Below are 23905 nucleotides of genomic sequence, written 5' to 3' on the forward strand. Positions count from 1 at the left end.
CTACAGAAATTAGAATTAAAGATGCTGTCATCGGTGATCGGTAGCAATTCTTTATGGATATGCAAAAAAAAAGGTTCTTCATCTCTCTCTTCATTATCTATTTAAAAGGTACACATGCCAAGTGTTCATCTTTTCTGTGTCTGAGTTTCCCTGAAAGATTCCCAGTCTAACACGTCAAAGGGACACACTAATTTGTACATTCAAAACTTCAGCAAAGACTTTTAAGTGCCATTTGTTTGCACCACCTGGGAGAATTTCAGAAAAGAAAGATAATACATGAACACAAATTTAAAAGTTCCCTTAAAACCTAGCACAAAGAACCCACTGGAAACTAAATTTTACTCAGTTCATTGCTTGAGTTTGCTAGCTTTCACATTGTGTTATTTTCACATAATGTCAATATAGCTTCAGATCCTGAGATGCACCTATTTTATTTATTTTAATTTTGTTCTTTAGAATTATGAATAGAGTTGGATAATTATTACTGTTCTACCTACTGTATATCTTTATCACCCTGATTTTCCCCCCAGAATTGCCCTGGCTGTCAGCGCTGAGGTGTGCATAAGTCCAATGAGACTCCTTCTGGCAGAGGACCTCACTTGAACTAGTGTTTCCTTTATTCACCGAGTGAAAAATAGCAAGCTGGATGAATTTTCTCCAAAATTGTGGACCACACAGGGACTAGAGTGGATGTACTAAATGTTGAAAAGCTAAACTGTTCTTTTGCGTGGCCACAGTAACCAGCTTTTCCTTTGAAAACTCCCATCCTAGCTTTGCTCAGCATTGAGTCTAGGGGAAGAAGAGATGTAAATAAGCCATGAATCAAGAAAGAACAACAAATACTTAAAAGTTAAGACTGGTCAAATTAATAGATAAGTAATATGCTCCTTTTAAGCAGAGGGTGTCGGTAACACTTGGAGGAACTGCCTAAAGAAATGGTGGATTCTGTCTCTTGATATTTTAGTCAAGATCAGAAGTGTTTCTGGAAGATGAACTTTAAACAAAGAATTGATTATGCCCAATAATATTCCACATCTTGTTTGGTCAGACTAGACAATCTAATAGTCTCTCTAGCCTTAGAAAATATGAGACTTCCTTAGAAAGAAACGTTAAGAAAAACAAGTTCTCATTAGAAAAACTGTAAAGCATTCACAAACAGAACAAGGCTTCATTTATACGCTTCTTGCATGCAAGTTACAAACACAGTCTTGTAACCACCATCTCTCTCATATTAGAAAAACACTACCTTTAGAATCAGTAACCACAATTCTCCATAAAATATGATTCTGGTAGCTGATCTCCCTGGTTCCAGCCCCACAGCCCTTATTCCCTAGAATAATCTCACTGTAGTCAACAGCACCATTCTGCCTATGCCAGGCTGAATGCACTAGTTCTTTTCTTATTTGGAACTTCCACGGTATGACCAACTGGGGATCCTTGGCATCCAGAAACAAGGCTGGAGTCCAGGTCACTGAAAAACTGAATGACTTCTAAGTCTGTATCTGGACTAATAAAGGCTTCTATCATCAATGCAGTACATTCAAAATAATGATTGCTTTGCTTAGAAAACAGTGGATAAAGTAAGAAATGTGCTGCCAATTTGTGGTAGCTCTGAGTTTTGTTAGAAACTAATTTTGATGGGTAGGAAATCATTTTAGGTAAAGTGCAGCTAGCTATTTGTTATTTATATTAGCTTTTATGGGAAAGACAATCAATAACCATGGTACAGCACTCTAAAAATTCTAATAAATTCAGTGTTCCCTCAAAAGCATTCTTTAATTCTATCAGTGGATAATGCTATTCAAATGTTAGCAAGGTGAGAATCAGCACCTGTGATATAACTGACCATTCCTGGTCACACAGGAAGTCTGTAGGAAACTCTTGATTAGAGCCTAGACCTCATGTCTCCTTTGTCCTATGCCTTAGCAAGGAGACAATCCTTCTACAGGATGCAAATGTAGGAACTTATCAATAGACACTTCGTATCAGAGGCTAATAAGATCTGTTAGTTTCTGTGATAAAAAATCATTGTGTGTTTAAGATTGCCTGCTCATTACAAATGAAGAGTTTTTAACTGGAAAACTGCCCAAGTGGCCTACATTTCCATATATACCATGTTCACACCATATGACAGTAATTGAAATAGAGTGACTATATGGAATGCATATTGGAGAGGAAACTTGATAATGTCTTCTGGAAAAAGCTTGTTGGATGAAATGTTACAGATGAATGGTGTCCCCTTCAATGGAAGCAATTAATATTGTACATACAAAAAAAAAGTCAACAATTTATTCCTAGTGTTAATTTGCTGTGCAGCAACAGAATATAATGTCATTCTTGCTGCCAGTACTATTACTTATTCTTATGCCAACAGAGCTTCTTCTATTTGAAAAAAGGTAAAAATTTATTTTCTTTGAAGTACGGACATACCTTTGACACCGTACCTAGTAAGGAGAACATAGTCAGATAGGCAGTGGTAATGCAGAAGACCAACAAACAACAGGGCTGTGTAACTTAAGAAGAATAGGCATTTGTTTTGTAAACTGCTGTCCCTTTATCACAAATTGACTATCCTGTAATGAAGATGAAGTGTTTGTATGAGGGTTCCACATGGAAACTTCTATACCAGTATGGCTTTTCCAATTTAGAAGCTTGAAAACAGCAAAGTGGCACAGACATTATATATTTGTAGGAGAAAACTCACTGCTGCCTATTTGTTTACCAAAAGTATGTTTCCTGAGAGCTTATTTTTCGATTTATCCAAATTTTTGGCAACTAGCTCTGAGCACCTGACTTCAGTAAGTGTATTTTCCCATTTGAGAGAGCAAAATTCTGTGAGTGGCCATTTGACAAAATACTTATTTCATATTACATTGCTTCACTTAACTGATATTGTATATAATCATTCATTGTTATCCATTAAGTGACTAGAGTAGTTAATAAGCAAACACTGCCAGCAGAATTACTGTAAATAAGGTTCTATATATTTCAGATTACCGAGCTATAATTAAGGCATTTCACTATTTTATACACATCTCCTTAAGTGACTCTTTCTCCAATTTTATTTATAGATTTTCTGTTTGCATTTTAAGTTGCTGTATTCAACAGGGAATTAAGTCAGGAAAACTCCATGCCTGCTTTACGTCTCATACTGAATTAATTACTTCAAATCTGAAAACTGTTTCTCCTGAAGTTAAGAGCAGAGCTCATGGTAGAAACATTAAGGTCAACTACATTTCTTATTTTGAGAACATGAATTTGCTCACTTGAATGTTGATATCTTATATCTTGATGATTATAAGATCCCTCCATGAACTGGCTCTCCTTTCCTTCAGGAATAAAGTAGAGAAATAGGTATTTTGCAGTACATGTAGAGCACAGCAAGCAGCCTGCTCTAGAAACTCTTGTGAGAAGCTGTCATAAAGAGTCTAAAATTCTGAAGTACCCCCTGAGAGGTAGCAGAAAGGTGATAACCACCTCCCAATAGCACCAGAGTCATACTACCAAAGTACAGTTTGGGTGAGGAGACAATAATAAATAAAACAACAGAAATAAATTGAAAAAAATCATCTGGATATTTTTGCCAGTGCACTTCCTAAAGGTCTTCTATAGATATATTCATTTGTTAATGACAATATCAAATAGTAAGATAAGAAAAGTGTTCCTTCTAGTGTTTTGCCACTAACATAAAGAATATTCCTGAGCCTGGAGAACCATCCAATTGCATCTGCAGTCCTTGAAAGTACAAATTAACATTGTTCCTTGGTTATCTGATGTGTACTGGAGCCCAATGACATCCACTCAGCTCATTCAAAAACATAATTTACTTTTTGAACTGAGTTGTATTATCTGGTGAAAGGGTCTGGAAAAAGGCACAGGAGACAGAGACTGACAAACTCTTAGTCCATCATACACAACATTCAACACAGCTCACTTTCACAGGCTCAGAAAGCCACAGCTACTCTCTTCCAGTTTGGGTAGAGATGAAAGGATGTGACATTTGTGCCTTAAAGGCAAACTGAGGACTGCATCTGAGCTGCTTCCCTTGTGCCAAGCCTCCCTAAAAAGAATACATAATGGAGGAAGTACGGGTAGAAGAAAATTGAAATGGAAGGACTGGTGGTGGACAGAACATCCAAGCTGCAGAAGAAATCGTACTTATTCCACGAGCTAAACTAAAACAAATTGATTCCTAGAATGGTTCTGAAGGAATATTTCCCTTTGCAATTTTCCTTACCAGGAAGTGTTAATAGGATATGACATGGCCTCTTTATTCAGCTAAAACTGTTATATTTATTTTATTTTTTGAAGGTGAAGAAAGTAGAATAAGGTTATTATTTGGGGGGAAAAGAATGTCAGTCCTTCTGCGGTGCTAGCTTTCTAGCTTAAGTGTTTCTCTACCACAGAAAACTTTTAAACAAGTCCTACCAGAGTTGAACATGAAGCCATTTACTTTTCATTCAATTTTTCTTCATGTTCATTGCCTTACATGCTCACCAGCAAAGATCTTCAGAAAACTGACAAGTTCTACCTTGTCTTACAGGATTCTATTGTGAAGTCATGGTATCAATATGGGGTGCCAGCTCACCTTCCCACCAGCATAATACATGGCAAAAACTATGGATGGTGCCATCTCACAGGTACAATTTCTCTGGCTTTAACCCACACGGATCTCCCTCTTCTTGAACATCTCGTTATTACTGGAGTCAAAGACTGCAGAAAAGTTCAATCAAACTTCCTAGACCTGTAGGGAAACCTAACTCCAACCAACTACATAGAAATTGGCCCAATTTTGATCTAGAACATCTTGAACCTCATTGAATCAGAGCAAATTTGATTTGTGTTTCAAACCAGAAAAGTGAGTTTTGCTCTGATCAGACTCCTCCTAGTGTTCTCAATAGTGAGTCCTATCCACTTTAAACTAACAGAAGTGCCTATACCCCTATTGCTATAAGCTGGATAACTTATATGCTTAAAAAAAAATGCATGTTTGTCCAGCTGGGAAGGTACAAAAAGGGTATGTTAGAGTGTGTGGAGGAGAGGGCCCTTACTTGTAAACAAAATACATGTGGAGAGCTGAGAGAGTAGAAAAGCACTGAATTAATTTCTTTATTTTGGAGTTTGCTCCGTTATAAGGAAGCACCCATTTAATGAAGTAGTAGAAACACAACTGAATAGATGTTAAATCTTTTAATTCTTTGATTTTATGATAAAAATGGGTGTGGTCTGTAAAACTCCCCCTCCAGTGGAGTCCATAGAACTCCAGGGAGGCTGAAAACCTCTGTGAAGCTTTGGCAAACTTCTCAGGAAATAACATAAGAAGCTGTTTTCTGGTCCATCTCATTATTTCCATGCTTCCCATTACTGATGTAATGGGAAGAGTGACACTTACATATTCCATTAGGACACATACAGATATTTAATTCTTAATTCTTAGAGACTTTGTTCCCCCACAAGTGGTCCCTGAAAAAAATCTGAAATCCCTCAGGATTCAGTTTCTGACTCTCACTAAAATGAAAGCACAAACACTAAGGTCCAATGACACTGCATGGTCAGACTTCAGCCCACGCATGAAAACCTTTAAATCTTGCCTGGAACTCATACCAATATGTCTCTTTTGGCACATTCTGTACTCTAGGTTTAAGAAACTGTAGACACAATAACATGATTGAAAGTCAAAGGGAATTAAATTTTTAACTTTTATTTTCTTCACATGCTGTGTATCACCCAAGCATAAGGAGAGCTTGTATTATGAACTTTGGAACTTCATCTTCAGGTCAGCAGAATATGATGGCTACTTCTAGTCTCATCAATCCATATCGATAACAAGCGGCTGCTGAAACCTCATGTTCCCATAACAAGTGTGAGCCTTCTACTTCTTAATATCAAGCTGACCAAGGGAAACTCATACAATTCTAATTAAGTATGCCAGAACAAAAGCTCTTGTGACCAGAGGATGTCTGTGCACTTGCCTAACAAGTGCTACAGTGACAGCTGAACAATGCAAGCTTCTCAGTATTTCTCCACCAGCACCCTTCCATCCTGACAAAAGCTGCTAAGTCCCAGACTCCAGCTTACCTGAGCTACTCTATAGAAGCATCCTGTCTTTTAACTACACAGCTTTTGCCCCTAAATGTAAATGGTGAGAATGCAGAAATATCTCTCTCCCCACTCCTGTTTTTCAAGCAAAAAAAAATGCCATTCATTGCAAAAAGGCTGTAATCTCTAACACATCTCTTATATGGTCCTACATAAGCACACATTCTACAACCAGTGATGTGCACTACATTAACATTAGTTAACTAGTAACAATCTCTATAATCCCTTATTACACCTCATCCATCCATGACTATTTATTAAAGCTGATTTTTTTTTTTTTTACAGCTCTTTTGAGATGCTGGATAAATTTTTAAAATGGACATAGAGTGTAGACTCCTAAGTGAAAATGGTGACTTGTGAATTTTCCCCTTCATGACAATTTTTTATATGGAACTTTTTATAACATAAAGGTGGATCTGCTTGTCCAGAAGCATTAAATATTGAAATTACTGTGCAAGCCTAGGAGATATTTTTCAACTGCTAATAATGTGTCTGGGTTATAAAAAGAGCTAACCCACATTTTAAATTGTTCATCTGGAAATTTGGATTACGAGGGGAAAAAAGCAGTTTTCATGGTTTAGAAAGCGATATCAAAACATTAAACTATTTTCAATTCAAAACAACAGCCAAAATTGATGTAAAATCAGATTTTAAATTGCTTTTGGCTGAGTAGTTGTCTGTAAAGCAGAAGGGGTGGGAGTACCAAAGAGTTTGCAATGGAAACACCAAGACTCTCTTAACTGTAGTCACACTAGCAAGAGCTGCTATCATGAAGTAATAACATTATCCAGAAATCGTTGTTCATTACCTCATTCCTAATGCCATCTCATTTCACTTGAGTTACTTGGGTCTGATGATGGGGTTAATGAGAGAGGAGGTGTTTGAGTGGGTGTGAATTAGGGGCACTGCTAAAATTGAAGCTGTTTTAACAGTTCTGTGTTTAATACAGTCTCAAGCTCTGTAATTTTTATTCTTTTTTTTCCAGGTAAAATACTTGCACGTTCCAAGGCTGACACTGACTTTGGCAGTATATGGATAATACCTAGACTTACTCATATTACACAGAGTACTACAGAGGGACTCGTACTTCTATTCCTTTTCCCTTTCCAACATTCTGCCCACAAGTCTAACACAGCAGGAATGCTAGTGCTTTGATTTCCTGTGTTCAGAAATATTCCTCTAGAATTTGGATATTTACAGTGACCACAGCAGAAAACATCACTGATAGCTTCTCCCCCCCATCTCTGTACTCCACAAGCAATCTTCACATACCGCACAGCAATCCATTAAAATATGTTCCAGCATCTGCCTCCTCATATGACCTATTTGATTGACCCTTTTTATGCTGCTCCAAGACTGGCTGTTCTTTACAGTGGGAGGGTGAACAGTACTCACTGCTTCTTCAGTCGGCAACTGGTAAATATCCCCATTTTGGGAAAGACTGGGGATATCAAGCGGGAGTCCTCCTCACTTGTCTCCACATAACAATGACTGACTCCATTCAGTGCTCTCCTTTATCGCTAGCAATGTGTCACGTTTCAATCCAGAACAGGGAAAGTCTCGTTGTCCCTCCCACCTATCACTAGTACATTAAACACTTCTGCCAATTACAATTTTCCATGACAATTATTAACATTACCCAGTGTTTGTGACTCCAGCGTGGGAAGCATGAATAATGCAAGAAACAGTACAGTCTTCCATTACGCAGGGACACATCTTGTTTTTGCCAAAGTCAGCAACTGTAAAATATATCTCAACTTCTCCAGCTAATATCATGGCATAACACAGGTTTTGGGACAGTGATCATATTCACTTTTATTAATGGAGCATCTAAGGTAACTTAAAAGCACTTCCCAATATTGCAGGTATTAAATACTACCCTTACTCTCACCATCTATCTTTCCATCATGTATTTAACAACATTAACGTACTTCAGAACCACAGCTGATTGTCCAAAGTCATTTGGCAAGAAACAGAATGAATTTATCTACGAAAACATAGAGGAGCAAAGCACTGCCCAGCACCACAAGGTCTCTCTCCCCAAGGATGGAAAACTCAATTGACAGGCAGAAGCTACATGTATTTGGTGGTTGAAAAGTTGCCTGCACTGACTCCAACCCAGTGTCTTTCACAAATTCTAACCACTACAGAAATATTAAATCATTTGGCCTTGAGGTTCCATTTCCCACCAGCAAACACGGAGATATTCTCACTTTATTTTCCTCTGTTGCTTGCTTACTAACTGGAATTGCCTAGGCAAATGAAAAAAGAAATTGAACTGCAGTAGGAAAGAGACACTAAGTGGGAGTACATGGGGTATTCATCTGACTAGGTCTGAGCTAATCACCTTGAGCTCCCTTTAGAGAAACATGAATGGAATACACAACCTTAGGCCAGATGAATTATACGTTCATGGCTAAAGATGAATCTCATACTAACTCCCTGAGTACAAACCAGGAAAAAAACAACTACTCTGTGCTCGGCATGTCTGGGCCACTTTTTAATTTTGTGTTAGCAGATGAATTCTTTAAAGTGAAATGTATCTGTCCCCTCTGAAGTTCATGAAAAATACACGTTTCCTTTTTACTTGCTACATAAGTAAGATGGAAGGGGACTTTGCCTTCCTCAAAGCTGTACAAGTGGTAAGGCATACGGACACATTTTCAGCACAAAACATGTAGAAGACGACATATAACTAAATTCCCCAAAGTTGCCTCCAGACTGCAACTTCAGATTTGTGTAGAGAACATATATGTCAACATAAAGTAGAGTGTGAACCCAAGAAAAATGACGACAAACACTGACATCTGGCCAATCTTGCCCTTCTTTGTTGTGTTTGCCTCATATATAGCATGTTTGTAAGAATGTGTGAATGTGCTATACTCCATTTCAGTTTTAACAAGCAAAGGAACATACAATTTACAATCTTCTTCAAAAAGATCTGATCTGAAGTTCAACGGGCAACTTCAGCAAATTCCCAGCAGGAGTTAGAGACCTAACTTACCGACTATCTTGCAAGTTTTGGAACACAGGTGATTCATCGTGATTTTTCTTTTCCCTCTTTTGTCCAAGGTTACATTGCTTTTACATACTGATTTCTTTTTTAATTTCATCTTCAATTTCATATTCCAAAAAGAATCTGACCCGCTGTTACACCATGTGTGGTGTTACTATGTTTCAGGAGGAAACTGACCACCATAATACATTTTTCCAACCAAGAGGGAAGGTACAAGAGGGAATCCTTGCCACCTGAATGCCAGTGATGACCAGCACACACACTCTCTCATCCTCCTCTTATTTAGAGGAGATTCGTGCCATTATGATACAATGAACATGTTCTGCATGGGACATCCCCAATTAAGGAAGACCAATTATGATAAGATGTGCCTTTGTCCTTCAAAGTTACTTCTGTTATTCCATTCTGAGCCCTGTCTCTGATATTTAATTTACCATAAACATAGGAAGGATCTACTTCTACTTCCCATTGCAGAAGTAAGAACTATGGCTGGAAGATAACGAACAATCACCCTCAAATGACCTTTCTTTAATTTATGGTATAGAAAGATCATACTGATTTTAATGAGCTTCGGATAAGTGACATCCTAAAGTACATGTGTCACAGATTTTCTCATAAGATTGAAAGTATCTTGCCTTCCAGTATTGTTTACAATTAGCCCCATTGTCCAAATTGTTTCCCTTAAAATAATTTTTCTTATAGATGACACCTATAAGGGTCATAACTGGAAACACTTAGTGTTTCCGACTTTTGACCCTCCTTGAAATTAAAGCATTGTATAAACTGTAAATTGTTTTGACCAACAAGACTGAGAACAAGTACAAAATGTTTAGTTTAGTTTAGTGGTGGTGTAAGGTGTGTTTGCAGAATTACATGGCATTTGCAGAGATGAGAGGAATCACTTGTTTCAGGCTTCCACAGTTAACTGTAACCTCCTTAAACTGAATTGCCATTTCTGCAGTAGCAGATGCAAGCAACCCCAAAGATGGTATCAATTCTCATTGGCCTAGAGGAAATCTAAGAAGTTGTCAGCTGTATTATCCTTCCTCCCTCTCCTCACTCTCCCCCTGCTTGTCTTCCATATTCTGATGACTGTTTATGAGCTCAGCTGTCATTCTTTGCACCAGGGAAAGATAGATGGGACACACCAACCCCAACCTAAGTGACCTTTGGATGTGACAAGATTTTTAGGTCAGTCCCGCTAAATGGAAGCCTTGGTGTATCGAGGCTCGCCTCAGGGTGAAATTTCCAGTGAATTTATTATCTCCCAATGCCCTTTGGACTGCTTCCCACCATCAAACACCATGGCAGCACTCGGAACAGGAAGAAATACATTAACTGGAATCTGATCGTTTTAAAAGGTTACAGCTGCCCAAATATAATTTAATTTCATACTTGCCCTTTGAGGGTTTGGTGTATATTTTCATTTTATGACTGCAAATGATAAAGCTCTTAAGATTCCAGGCAATAAAAAGGAAAGGGGGGAGAAAGTATTTTAAGGGTTAGAAGTCTATTCAGTTCATAGACGATGAGCAAAGTGACATATCAGCTCTTTTTTTTTTAAATGTAACATTTCCTCAATTTTTTTTTTTTTTAGTATTCATTCCTTTCCATGCTTGATCATGAGCAACAATACCTTTTAGTGAAATCAAACCTGTAATGCCACCCAGTGTGATATGAAAGGAACATTTGATGTGCAACCGCCTACCTATCCTACATCCATTAAGGACCTGATTCAGAGCAGCAATTAATCTGAAGTGAAATGAAATTAAGTGAAAGTGAACTGATACAAAAAAAAAAATCAGAGTTAAGAATATGCATAAATTTAACCATAACACTTAAAAGAGTTTTAAGTAGGCAGGTGCCCTAGCTCATTTTTGATTCTCTAACTTTTCCTGTCTGACCTCAGGTCATATATACAAGTTCATCCACCCATGCCCACACAGTATGATACAAGTCAGAGTAACCAACATTGCTTTTAGGGGAACGTTCAATTTGATTACAGTCACTTACCTGTGCAATAGCAAAAATCTAACACAAGAGTATACAGGATATGGCAACCTAGCACACAACACAAAATGCTAGGAAATTATACCAGTTCTCTCTTTTTCCCCACTGAAAGTGGATGCAAGCACCGTGTACTCAAACACAAGCTACCACGCAAATGCGAGCTTGGCCAGCATGAACTAGAGATAGGAAGTGCTGCGTACTTGCATCTTTCATTGCAGCTACTGAAAACTGAGTTACGAAATGAATGCCACCTCTCGATGAAATATTCTGATATAATTGTAATGACTGTTTCCTTTCCACAAAAGGAATCTCAGGAAAAATAGAACAGCTGTGGAAAAGAGGAAGAATTAAGTGTGAATGTTGCATATCTTATTTTCAAAGCCACCATAAGAAATTAATTATTGTCGGGCTCCCAAATCCCTTCAGGCCTCTTTAAATATCTTTCCCACATAGACATTAATATAATCTGTCCGAACTACTTTTGCCACCAGTATATCAGACTAGTGTATAGCAAGAAACAAGGCTGCCATAATAATGAGAATAGAGTTGATTAGCCTAATAGGAACTATATTCCAAGGCAGCTATTAGTGACACTGCAAGACAGCAAGTTGAAATAAGTTTTATGTGCATTACATGACCAGTGCTGGGACCAGAAGCAATGGGCATGAACTAGAACACAGGATGTTCCGATGTTCCATCTAAACATCAGGAAGCACTTCCGTACTGTGTGGGCAGCTGAGCCTGACACAGGCTGCCCAGAGAGGCTGTGGAGTCTCCCTCCTTGGAGATTTTCAAAAACCACCTGGACATGGTCCTGAGCAACCTTCTCTAGGTGGCCCTACTTGAGTAGTGGGGCTGAACCAAGTGACCTCCAGAGGTCCCTTCCAACCTCAACCATTCTGTGATATGACATACTGCTTGCCCTAAACATCAGTAAGCCCCAAGTTTGCAAAGTAAATACTGGAATATTGATCAGATAGTAATGCAGAACTACTGTGGGAAAAATAAGAGATATTTAAGGCCAATTTAACCTACTACAAAATGTAACACATCTATTAGTGTTTCTTTCTTGAATTTTCTAATTTTCAGAAGTTCAGAGTTTAACTGTAAAATCAACATCAGAGATGAAATAGGACTTCAGCCATGTTCTTTTGCCAAATTCAGCTAGATCCATTTGGTTCCCTTAATGAAATAAATATGCTGCTGTATTTTATGGTAATGGCCCAAAACACTTTAATAACACTATCACAAGCTGTAATGTTTTGGTGCATTAACGGAGAACACACTGTTATAATTTGTAAAGAGTGTTTCAAGCCACAAAGGGAAAAGAAAAATTAGGAGAAGAAGAAGAAAATGCTTTGCTGCCAAATGCTATTTTCACACTCCATAGTGGACAGAAGCATAAGTTAAGGAATGGACATTTCACCTTCAGAAGGGCAGGGGTGATGCTGGCCTTGCCATGCAGATGTCCTGAGGGTCAGGCTGCCTTCCCCAGCACAGCACCCATAGGGATGTAGACAGAGACTCAGCTTTTCAGACCCCTGAGTGCATCAGGCAGGAGGATGGAAACCACCCCTCGTGGCACCCCACATCTCCAAGGAACATACCTCACTCTCTGAACACAAACTAGCAATCCTGGGCCTGCTCGGGAGAAACAGATCCTGTACCTATATGAAGGAGGTGAAAAAAGCCATGACACAACAGTCCCCAGGTTTCCTCCTGTTGTGCTGATAATCCTAGGATAGTGATTCCAAGGCTTCTCCCTGCTTAAAAACACAGTGACTTTTTGAAGTGTTTTTCTTTCCTGTACACATGCTTCTTTATTTTGTTTTGTGTTTAATTTATATATTAGTCCAATTTATTTATTAGTCCAATAGGCAAAGACAACTCAAGTGGTAGCTTGTGCTGACAGCCCTGCTCCCTGTAATTCTGGAGTTTGTAAGCCTCTGGGATGACTTAGCAAATTTGCTGTATGTTTCTGGTCGGGTAAATTATTTGTGATGTGACTGGCCTCAATAGCTAAGGAGTTAAGGAATGCAAATCCAGGAGCTTGCAACACTTTTCTCCTTAGCTATCAATGAGCAGAAAGGAAGTGAAACAGACCATTGCTAAAAACAGCAAATAAATAAATCAGTTCTGCAAGGTGGAAAGGATACGTAGAGGCTAGTCGAGCAATTAGACTCTTAATTCAAGAGGCCAGTAGGGCTCATGTGGGTTACAAACATAAAAGCTTGCCTTGAGGACCAGGAGGATCTACAGGTACTATTGCCTCCACATTTTTGTGTTCAGATTGATCTTACAAAATCCACTGGAGTGGAAAACACTAAGCACTCTGAAAGGAGGAAAGGCATTTGAGGAAACTGATTCTAGGGTATTGGGGAAATAACTGCACTCTGACCTGACCTCAGGAACAGATTTATATTGTCCAGACACACCAGAATAAGTAAGTTCAACACTCTGAAAGTTTCATCTCCAGATACTACAGTATCTTCTACTGAGGTAAGTTCAATTGCTGACTTCGGAAAGAAAACAAACAGAACAAGAATCCTGACCTCAGAGGTTTGTTGTCTATAGCATAGATTTATGGTCTACAGTAACTACAGATTTTTCACAATTTCAAACTGTGCCTAATATTAACCTCCATCCATAAAAGATGCTAAAATATCCTCACTGGTAACTGTTACCCATAGAAAGGAATCAGATGCAAGAAAAACAGGACAAGAATAAGAGCCCAAGAGCTTTTAATGGATTGCACTGTTGTTCTTGTTTGCAATGTATATCGCTGGCCAGAGATACCCTCCCTGTCTATACATTTACTATGCTGTTTGTATGTTTCTATCCCATTCTGCCTTGTCAATTTGAAATGATCTAAAACAGAGAAAAAAAAAAACATGACTGTAGCAAGAAAGAGGAAATAAATCCAAATTCTTATAAGTTTATATATTATACCAACCTGCATATAACAACACACCATGTCATATGACCTAAGTACAACTGAGCTAGTAAGATTTCAAGAAAGAACTTCTTTCTGTGTTAACTTTTGGGATGCATAAAACATAGCAAGCTGATTTGTGGACCTGTAGGAGTTAACTGAGTTTTAGCAAGAAGTTGGTTTTCTGTAAGTCAGCTTTTCTCACTGTTGTTATTTGTAGCATTATTCTGCAAGCTTTGAAGAGTGTGCACGTGAGTGATCTGTGGTTTTCCTGTGTGTTCATCTGTCACAAGGTTCTGCTGAGGCATTGTAAATGCACACACTATTGGCAAAGCTCAGCATGAAGACAATGAATTCCAAAAATATCCAGAAAAAATTCACTAGTCTAAGTGCAGCTTTCATGTTTTATAGGAGGCCAATAAACCCCCAGTTTATGGTTTCAGAGCCAGCCAAACCTCACTCAGTGTGGTTTCACGTTTCTCCCCCCGCACAGACAGTTTGCTCAGGATTATACAATCTTATTTGCATGATTATATAATCTTTTCAGCAATATCCCTCTGAAGAGCAAACAACATAATAGGAAAAACAGTAGCGTAAGCCAACTATTTCAAAACCCAGTGTCTGGAATGTGCAAAGGGCACAAAGTAAAAAAAAAAAAAAATAAAAAATGTTTTTTTGGTTTTGTTACCAGATTTTTAATCCAGACCTTTCCAGGGAGAACTAATTAAAAAAAAATAAAGGCATTAAACACCATGCTCAGTAAAACACAAACACTTCACAAGTTTACTCTGCTGCCATTGTACAGATGCATTGTTTAGATTGTCCCAAGGTATATGTACCAAAGTGTCCGTCTTCCTCTTTCTCAACAGAACATACTTTGTAAGACATCTCTCAGATTTTTTTTTTACCCCCCTTTTAGAGTCTGGCAGACAGGTGTTGCCATTGCTGCTATTTTGATACAGGTTTTGTCATGCAGCTGGCTGAACGCACACCACTGACAGCATCACTCCGACCTACCAAAGCCCCAACTGTATCACACAGAAAAATAAAGTTTTAGCTGATAGATATTCCTCTATTCCTCAAGCTTTCTCTTCTTGCAAATACTTCAGACTTTGTCCTAGACAGGACGTTGTGTAAGTGAAGTCTGTCATATTCCAATCTGTAGACAGACTCTTCTGCAGGCTGCTAAAACTACTTATGATGTCAGTTACTTCAGCAATATTCATCTAAAATTAATGCCTTATAAATAATCAAGGAGTAATCTGCTTCCGTCTGTCAGGCTAACCCCAAAAAGAAAGAAGTGTAACATTTTTACAAGAGAAAAGAAATTAAGGATGACCTGACCTCGCAAGTATGCTTGCCAGACAGTTACGCACGCTTTCTTGCATGACCTATTTTTCCCCTGCTCACACCACAGAGACATTTCAAACAAATGGCCAGTAATTTAGACTGCTTAAAACACAGGTATTGCCACCCAAACATTACAGTTGGGCATCTTAATGGCATTACCAGGCTTCTGAAAGTTTTTAGTGGCTTGTTATCTCTTTCCAAGTTGAAACAGAGCTCTATCAGTCTACAGAGGATGATGTCAAATATCACTCTTTTCCGAAATTAATGCACTGGGTAGGTATCATGGCCTAATATTTTGTTACATATCAGTGTGTGAATGGCCTGTGTGAGGAAATACACTGAGTGTGTACACCTAATACATGCCATAGGTACACTCAGTGTTTTAGTTACAACACAAACATTAGGAATAACTTCAAGCTAATGAAACTATTTATAGCCTACATAAGCCTTCTTACAGTCTAAGTTCCAATGCTGAAATACTTTCAACCTGAAGATGCTTAAAACTACTCCCTATTCAACTGCCATCAGATTTAGAGAACATCTGCTTCCACCACTAGAATCAGACCCTGTACCAGACCTGAAGATGGTAATCACATCACCCGTGGTATGAGCTATTTATTTTCAACCTTTTTGGTTTGAGACCTCCACCACCTTCTTAGCAGAGTCAACGACCAAGTATCATGACATAAAAGCCTATTTGCAACAGGTTAACTTTTCTGAGTCACCTTTCAGTCCCATTAAAAGTATTTAAAGGCCCCCTAGCAGGAAACCATAGAAAACATACTAGTATGAGACATTTAAGGTCACTACAAGAAAAAGGTACAGAAATGTACCGTTTTTTTCTAATTTGTATAAGTCAAGAAGGTAAGAGAAAGCTTGAAACAAAGGACAAAATAAAATGGAAACAACCCAAGAGATGAGGAGAAAGAAAAACAGAATAAATGTGTGTGTATGGAAGATGACGCAAAGGAATGGGCTTCTGCATGCTGTGGATTATATGGAAAGAGACAACAATATGAAGCTGAAGGCTGGTAAATACAAAATAACATGGAAAAAACATTGCTTGTGCTAGTTCCATTGTCCAAATGTCAAACTCCTTCTGGGAACCTGGTGGGGGGAGTAATAGCTGTATAAGCATCTTGTAACAGGTTCTTCCTAAAGGGGATTTCTTGTAAACTGCTAGGCTCTCATGCTAGCCTAGGAAAGCCTCTCATGCTAGGCTCAGGAAAGTCAGAGAAAATACTGGCTGCACTTTTTCCAGGCCTATTTGCATATGTTCTTTAATATGCAGAATGTCTCTGTATGTAATTGAATTGTTGTTTTTACCTCTATTAATACATATGCAAATGTGTCACTACTGCAGCTGTGCTGTATTAATCATATGTGTGCTTCTGTCTGTCTGCCCTGCAGGCTCAGGGTCAGAGGGAGGGGGAAGAGAGAATTCAGTCTATTTAACCTACAAGAAAACTCACTCATGCAGAGAGAGGTCTGCTAGCAAACAGCAGGCCTGAGTTACAACCGAAAGGAAGATAGGCCGGTCATTTTTCAGTCTTTCATTTCTCATAGATATGGATGGAATCTGAAAGTTATGCAGAAAAGACTGTTAATGTAGATAAAATGAATATGCTACCATTGCTAATTCTTTCCCCTGGAGGGCTGGGGAGGGAGTTACAATCTGACAACCCACAGAGTAGCCATGATATTGTTTTACCATGTGTATTTACTGCCTGTAAATGTTCACTGTGCATATGTTCAGACACTCACAGTGCTCAATAAAATACAAAGTCTTTATATATATTCTGTCATAATGTTTGTCTTTCAGAAGCTGGTTGGATTCTGATCAAATGACGTGATCAAGTTTTTCATTCACATCTATTTTGATAAGAGATACTGACTTTACCTGTAAAATTGTATATGTTCATATCAAAGGCAAATATGGGCTATTTAGATGCCAACTATAAAGCGTATTTACCCACCATGAACAAGATTTATTTGGACTGATATGTTCTGTGGTTCATGCTTTTATACAATCTATCGCACTCTCTAGCTCTCAGCAGGTATCCTTGAAGTGAGGACTAGTTGCATCCTGGTGTTGTGAGACTTGCCTTTGAGATAATGGAGAGGAACTTTTTCTGTTTAAAAACATAGGGATTGCTCAAAAATGGTCAAGACAATCAATAGCTCCTCACCCCAAACGTTGCTTATACAGTTTAATGAATATTTTATAATCACGACTAACACTTAATAACAAAAAATACATCATGGAAAGCTCAAATTTTTGAAAACAACTTCCCCCACCACACAGAGATTGTAATCCAGTTTAAATGGCTCTAGTTTCACTTACATGAAGCGCACTAAGCTCCATTTCTCTAGCTAAAAAACTGAAAGTTGGTCTTCAGTAATCTCTTTTTAAATGTCCATTTTGGCAACTCATTTGCAGAACAGGTGGCAAATATCTTGTGGCCAACACATTCACTTACAATGTCAGAAACAATTGGTGGGCAGAAGCAGGGAGTATAGAATCTGCATGACTGCAACAATTAAAAAAAACTATTTAAAAGGGCATCCAACAAAAATGTATACATATTATGTTGTTTTATTACTCCTATTATTATCATTGTTTGTGACGGCCATCAGAAACAGCATTGCAATACACTGAACTAATGGCAGATGGACAACTACCATCTTTTGGTTATGCTAATGAGAAATGTTGCTTTTTATATACTTTGCTGTTTTTTTCCCCAGATGTGTGTGCTCACAGTGAAAACCTAATTCTACTTTTTTATGCTTAAGTGGATTGCTTGAGCTTTATAATATTGTAATTAAATTGTGCACTAATGATTCATTCCCTACAAATTAAGCCAGAGTCCTATTAATGAGAACAGGTAAAGAAGAAAAGCAAACACGGAAAGAATATTGACTCTCACTATTGAAAAGACAACTTAGAAGGTGCTTAAAGTTAGATGCTGCCCAGAAAATAGAAGGAATAATCTTGCAATGCTACGGAAGAGTTTACCTTCCTGAAGGCAAATAACTACAGTAATAGCCCAAAGAGATCATAAATGTAGATTGAAAAGCAAATGAATAATGGATAAAGTATTGGTGGCTCTTGGCTGCATTCAGTAACAACAATAATGGGGCATCAGACGTTTCTTCTCAATCAGAAATGATTCACATGGTCCTGGGCAACCTGTTCTAGGTGTCCCTCCTTGAGCAGGGACGTTGGACTAGATGATTTTCAGAGCCCCTTCCAACCTCAACCATTCTGTGGTATGTCATGGCAGCTCTGGCAAGTTGGCTCCCAATACAAGGAAAGAGTCAAGCTTTCAGTATTTAGATGTATCACTAGCGCATTCATAAGGTTTTTTTTCAGGGCCTTGTTTCACAAATTTGAGGTGTTGTAACACTGGAAGTCCAACTGCTTCATCTGGTCAAAACTGGTTATGTCTACAGATCATAGTAAGAAATCAGTAAGAGATATACAAAAAAAAAAAGAAAAGTAATGTGCTTGTCAATTAATGCATGAAAATATATTGCCATCTCTTTAAAAAGAGAGGGGAAGTTCTATCATCAGCAACATTTCAAACAAAACTTAAGGAGATACTTTAGTGAAGTAACCTGAACTGGCAAGTGGAGAGATGTAGCTCATCCTAGCAGTGGTGCAGAAGCCAAAAGGCAGCTAGTCCAGAAGAAAAAACAGTATCTGACTGAGCAGGCAGTCTTCATGCTTTATTTTTCTTTCATAGGTAACACATGTTTAATGCAAGTCATATGACTACTGGAACAGTCTGTCTTCAATCACTCACTGTATACTTGTTAAGTAGCTCTATCATTTTTCATTTCCTTCAAGCAAAACAAACATGGAGACCACAGATGATTATGTGACCCTTAAGACACCTAGAGGCAAGATTTTCCAAACCAAAATTTAGATAGAGTCAGACACCTAAATAACATCAAGATGAACAATTTTAAGAAGCACTCAAACTCCAAATGGGTTTAAATTTTCTGAAAATCTAGCCAGGTATGTCAATGCCTACATGTGACCCAAATTCTTCTTAAAATGTGGTCCACACTATATATGCTAAATTCCATTGAAGTTCAGTCCTTGGTATGCATCTTCCCACACCACTGAAAAGAACAGGTTTGTAGTAGAAGAAAAAACATTACCAAAGTACTTAGCAAAGAAAGTGCAGTGTAAAAAATTTGGCAGAATTATTGTTTCAGATAGGTTTGAGTTCTAAACCTGCTCATCATCTTCATATAAATAGCTAAAGAGAACCAACCAGGATTCCTCAAACGGCTGGTCTTCAAAATTGAGACCCAGCTAAAAATACCTTCACACTTGTAAGCTGACACAAGGTTCTATTTAACCATAGAATCATAGAATGGTTTGGGTTGGAAGGGACCTTAAAGACCATTTCGTTGCAATCCCCCTTCCATGGGCAGGGATACCTCCCACCAGAGCAGGTTGCTCAAAGCCCCATCCAGCCTGGCCCTAAACACTTCTGGGGATGGGGCACTCACAGCTTCTCTGGTTAGCCTATTCTGATGCCTCACCACCCTCATAGTGAAGAATTTCTTCCTTTTATCTAAACCTACCCTTTTTCAGTTGAAAACTGCTACCCCTTGTACTATCACTATATTTCCTGATAACGAGTCCCTCCCCATCTCGCCAGTAGGCCACCTTTAACTGAACAAAGACAGCTTTGCTCATAATGTTGAACACAACCACCAATAACCATGATGTTCTCTTTATTTCATGCTAAGATGAAGAGGGAAGAAAGTTTGTATGTGGGCACTCAGAATGTTTTGGGGTGTTTTTTCCAAGAGCAGATGTTTGAAGGAAGTCTGTTTTATATCAATTTGCTGTATTGTTTTGAATGGACACAAAATGTCCATATAGTAACAGTACACTGGCAGCTGTCATTATATATCCAGCTTTATCTTTCAGTACAGTTATGGGTATATACAACATCTGTATTACTGCCAGTTAATCAGTCATTGTTACTGCCTGGTTATCAAACAAAAAATCTGGGAAGTCCAAACCATTTGCACTCCCAGTGGTGCAGATCCCTCTCAATTTTTAGATCAGGCTATTATGTCCCATATTTTGAAATACTCAGAAAGCTCTCAGTTGTTGTTTTTTCTTAGGGAAAAAAAAAAAAAAGAGATATAATTTTTTACTGAATTTCCTCTGACTTCTGGAAATGTCTGTTTCATACTAGCTATGCTAAGACAACTGGTATTAGAATAATCACTTCAGTACCAACTTAGTATTTACGTTGTATAAAACCCGTCACATGGTATCTATGCATATAGCTATGAACGTTGATCATCAAGACAGAGGAATTTAATTCTCTCATCTGCTGAACCATATAGAAAAATATCATGTTCAGATAAGGCATACAACAGAACTTTCAATTCATTAGCCTTATTTAGTAAAACACAGCGGCAAGACAATGTTCAGTTTTGTTCTCATTTATCTGGCACAAAATCACCACATCGCATTGCTCTTTAAGAACAAGACCATACAAAATTTACAGGTCAAAAATCAACATAAGAAACTCACCTGCAAACCAAGAAGGATTTCACTGCAATGGAAGTATATTTTAAAATGATATTTCTCACAGTTTGGGACTGAATATTATCATTAACAGAGGAAAGCTAAAAGCTCTTTTTTTTCAAACAACATTTTGTCATTATATGTAGGTATGACTGAATACGCAGGGTTGATAGCTCTTTATCACAGAACAGGTTCAAGCATGCATCACATTAATTCCAGCTTCTCCAACATGGCTCCAAACATCTGTCCCTTTCCCAACATCTAACAACGTAAGGTTTAGCTTCCATTCTTACTGAGTCATTAGTCTCTCTGTGGATACTGGAAATAAAGGCAATCGTGTATGGCTAATTGTGGCAGATATCAGATGACAAAATCAGTATGCCCCAGTGGGAACTTAAAGGCGAGAAGAGAAATGGAGGGCTTCAGACTACGAACCTGTCAGTGGGAATCAACAGGGCATTTCAAAATGAGAGATTACATTTCACTGACAAAGGGTACCTTTGCCACAGGAAAACAATCAGATGTTAGCTGTTCTTCTATAAATACATTCCGCATTTCATTTATAAAAAGAAAATTCAATTTTGACATCCAGGGATAGAAAAGTACTTCCTGTTGATCTCACAGTATACTACTAAAGTCATGCCCTGATTTAAAATTCTCTAATGAAATAACAAAGGCATGTTTACTATCACTAGACAAACAAACAAGAAAAATTCCTTGGCTTTGTCTTCACTGAGATACTGCTGTGTACCAAATTTTGCTGGGAGCAACGAAACGTGCATTGTGTCGAGTTGTTTGATCTCCCCTGAATACCACTGCTTTTAGTATATGAAGCCTGAAAGATGAGTGATAGGGAAGATAGAAAAACGAGAATAGATGGAACATTGTACTTTTCTGACCTTCTACTGTCTGATGACCAGAGGACAGAGGGTTTGTAGAGAACACTATGGTTATATATAATGTATGTGAATTTCTGAAGAAGAGTTCCTTCTTGAAAGACACTATAATGGCTGCACGTTCACTCATACCATTTACAGGTGGCTTTGGACAGTTAATAACGACAAGCATCCTGAAGAAACAAGCACCAAAGAGCTAAACTGAATTTGAACAGAGTTCAGAAAGCACAATGCTTTTAGGCCAGCAGCTACACTCTGCATCACCAAGTCTTCCCAAATAAGGTCAAAATAATCTTCATGTGATTTGCCCTTAGATTCAGCTCCAGCCATGTTAGTATGGGTGAGAGTCCATTTCAAATGCTTTATTGAAAAATCTTTCTCTAAGCATCTAGCCTATCTAACTCTTCCAAATGGCACCAAAAAATTAGAGGCATGTCCAATTTCTATCAGGTTACAGGGATAGCTAAAACCACTGTTAGATGTGAAGAAATAAAACTGGATTTTATTTTTTTTTCCTACCAATACATACCCCTAAAGATCAAATGTGAAAGATTTGAAGGAGTCTACAGAGGTAGCAGTTTGAACCTCTCCCACTAACTGGCTGCCAAACTCTCCCAGACTAAATAACATGCAGCAAAACAACATAGGTGAATTTGGTCAATACTTTCCTTTCAACATTCTCCTTTACACAGAAACACAAAGACTGTAAGGTTTCCAAATTCTTCACAACCTAAACTCATCTTAAGTTATTTATAAAGTCAGTCACATTTGCACAAAGCCCACCTTCTTATAAGGAAATTGTCATTGTGATAAAGCCCATTTTAATCAGAACACTTCAGCCCACCACATGCAGGGATATAGCCCAAAGCTGGTCCTGAAATGAAAGTAAACCATCCTCCTAACTTACCGGAGCACTGATGCATTATTTTAGGACTACCCTAAATGACTGCATAAATAAGAATTAGACTTAAACCTCTTTTTTTTTTTTTCTCATTCCTAGCTAGCTCCTTTTTTGTTTTTCAGTTTTCCCCCCTCTTCCTTCCGTATGTGTGTTCATGTGTGTTTGGCTATTATAAGTACTTTTTCAATACTGACGTTACTCCTCAAAATTCATTTCAGAGGGATGACTTTTATGGCTCCCATGATTCTTAAGCCGCCTACAGTATTTGTAACTCACAGAATCAGAAACTAACACACAGACAGTGTAGCTTTTCATACAAAGGCACAATAGGAATGAATGTATTAACCTCTGTGGTGCATGGAATGTGTCAGCTTACACACTGGCAGCTATTTCTGTGAAACTCAGCTAACTTCCGCTGGCTGTGTAAAAATGAAAAAAAAAAAAATCTTCCCCAGCATTATGTCCCACGCTCTCATGTGCTGGCCAAACAACTGAAATATCTAATGTTCTACAGAGTCTACTTCATACTGATGCTGGCCAAACTGAGTTTGAGAATGCATTTTACACACACTGTTTATAAATGCTGAGCATTTCCTAGCAGGTATAAAGCTCTCTGTTGCATGTGACTTGGCAAATAATCATGAGCAGGGAAACAAATTAGCAATGGAGAGCATGTGTTTTTTTGTTTTCTTTTCTTACAAAAGAGCGTCAATCAGGATTGTGCAGAACTAGAGATGATTTGGAACTTGATTTAATTTTAATCCTAAATTTTACCTAGGTTTATCCTACCAGCAAAGTAAATGTGTGGACACGGACATCAAATTTTCTTAATTCCAACAATTTGATGAGGGTTGGGGGGCTGATCAGGAACAGCTGAGGAACATCTGCACCACTATCATTAAGACCCATGGACAGCACCCTAAAATCTCCAAAATTTAGAATGATATTGGGAGTTTTGAATCCCATACATCTAGCCAGCAGGCATACTCTTTAACATAGCTCAAAAAAAGATTCTTTCGTGCCCTTCCACCTGTTTTATAATTGCCTACGTTAAATTAGTATAATCACTAGTTATCTGCGCTACAGCAGTGACTAATATGTGCTGCGTCCCATGAAACACGTCAGGAGGGGCCAGTTG

At 38.2% G+C, this 23905-nt stretch overlaps 1 protein-coding gene across 19 annotated transcripts in view; it reads right to left on the bottom strand.

The window, feature by feature from the left end:
- Positions 1-23905, bottom strand: part of SOX5 (SRY-box transcription factor 5) — a 569059-nt gene that overhangs the window by 65829 nt on the left and 479325 nt on the right. The gene's annotated exons all lie outside the window — the stretch shown is intronic.

The sequence above is a fragment of the Anser anser genome (assembly GCF_964211835.1).
Source record: "Anser anser genome assembly, chromosome: 1".
Lineage (NCBI taxonomy): Eukaryota > Metazoa > Chordata > Aves > Anseriformes > Anatidae > Anser > Anser anser.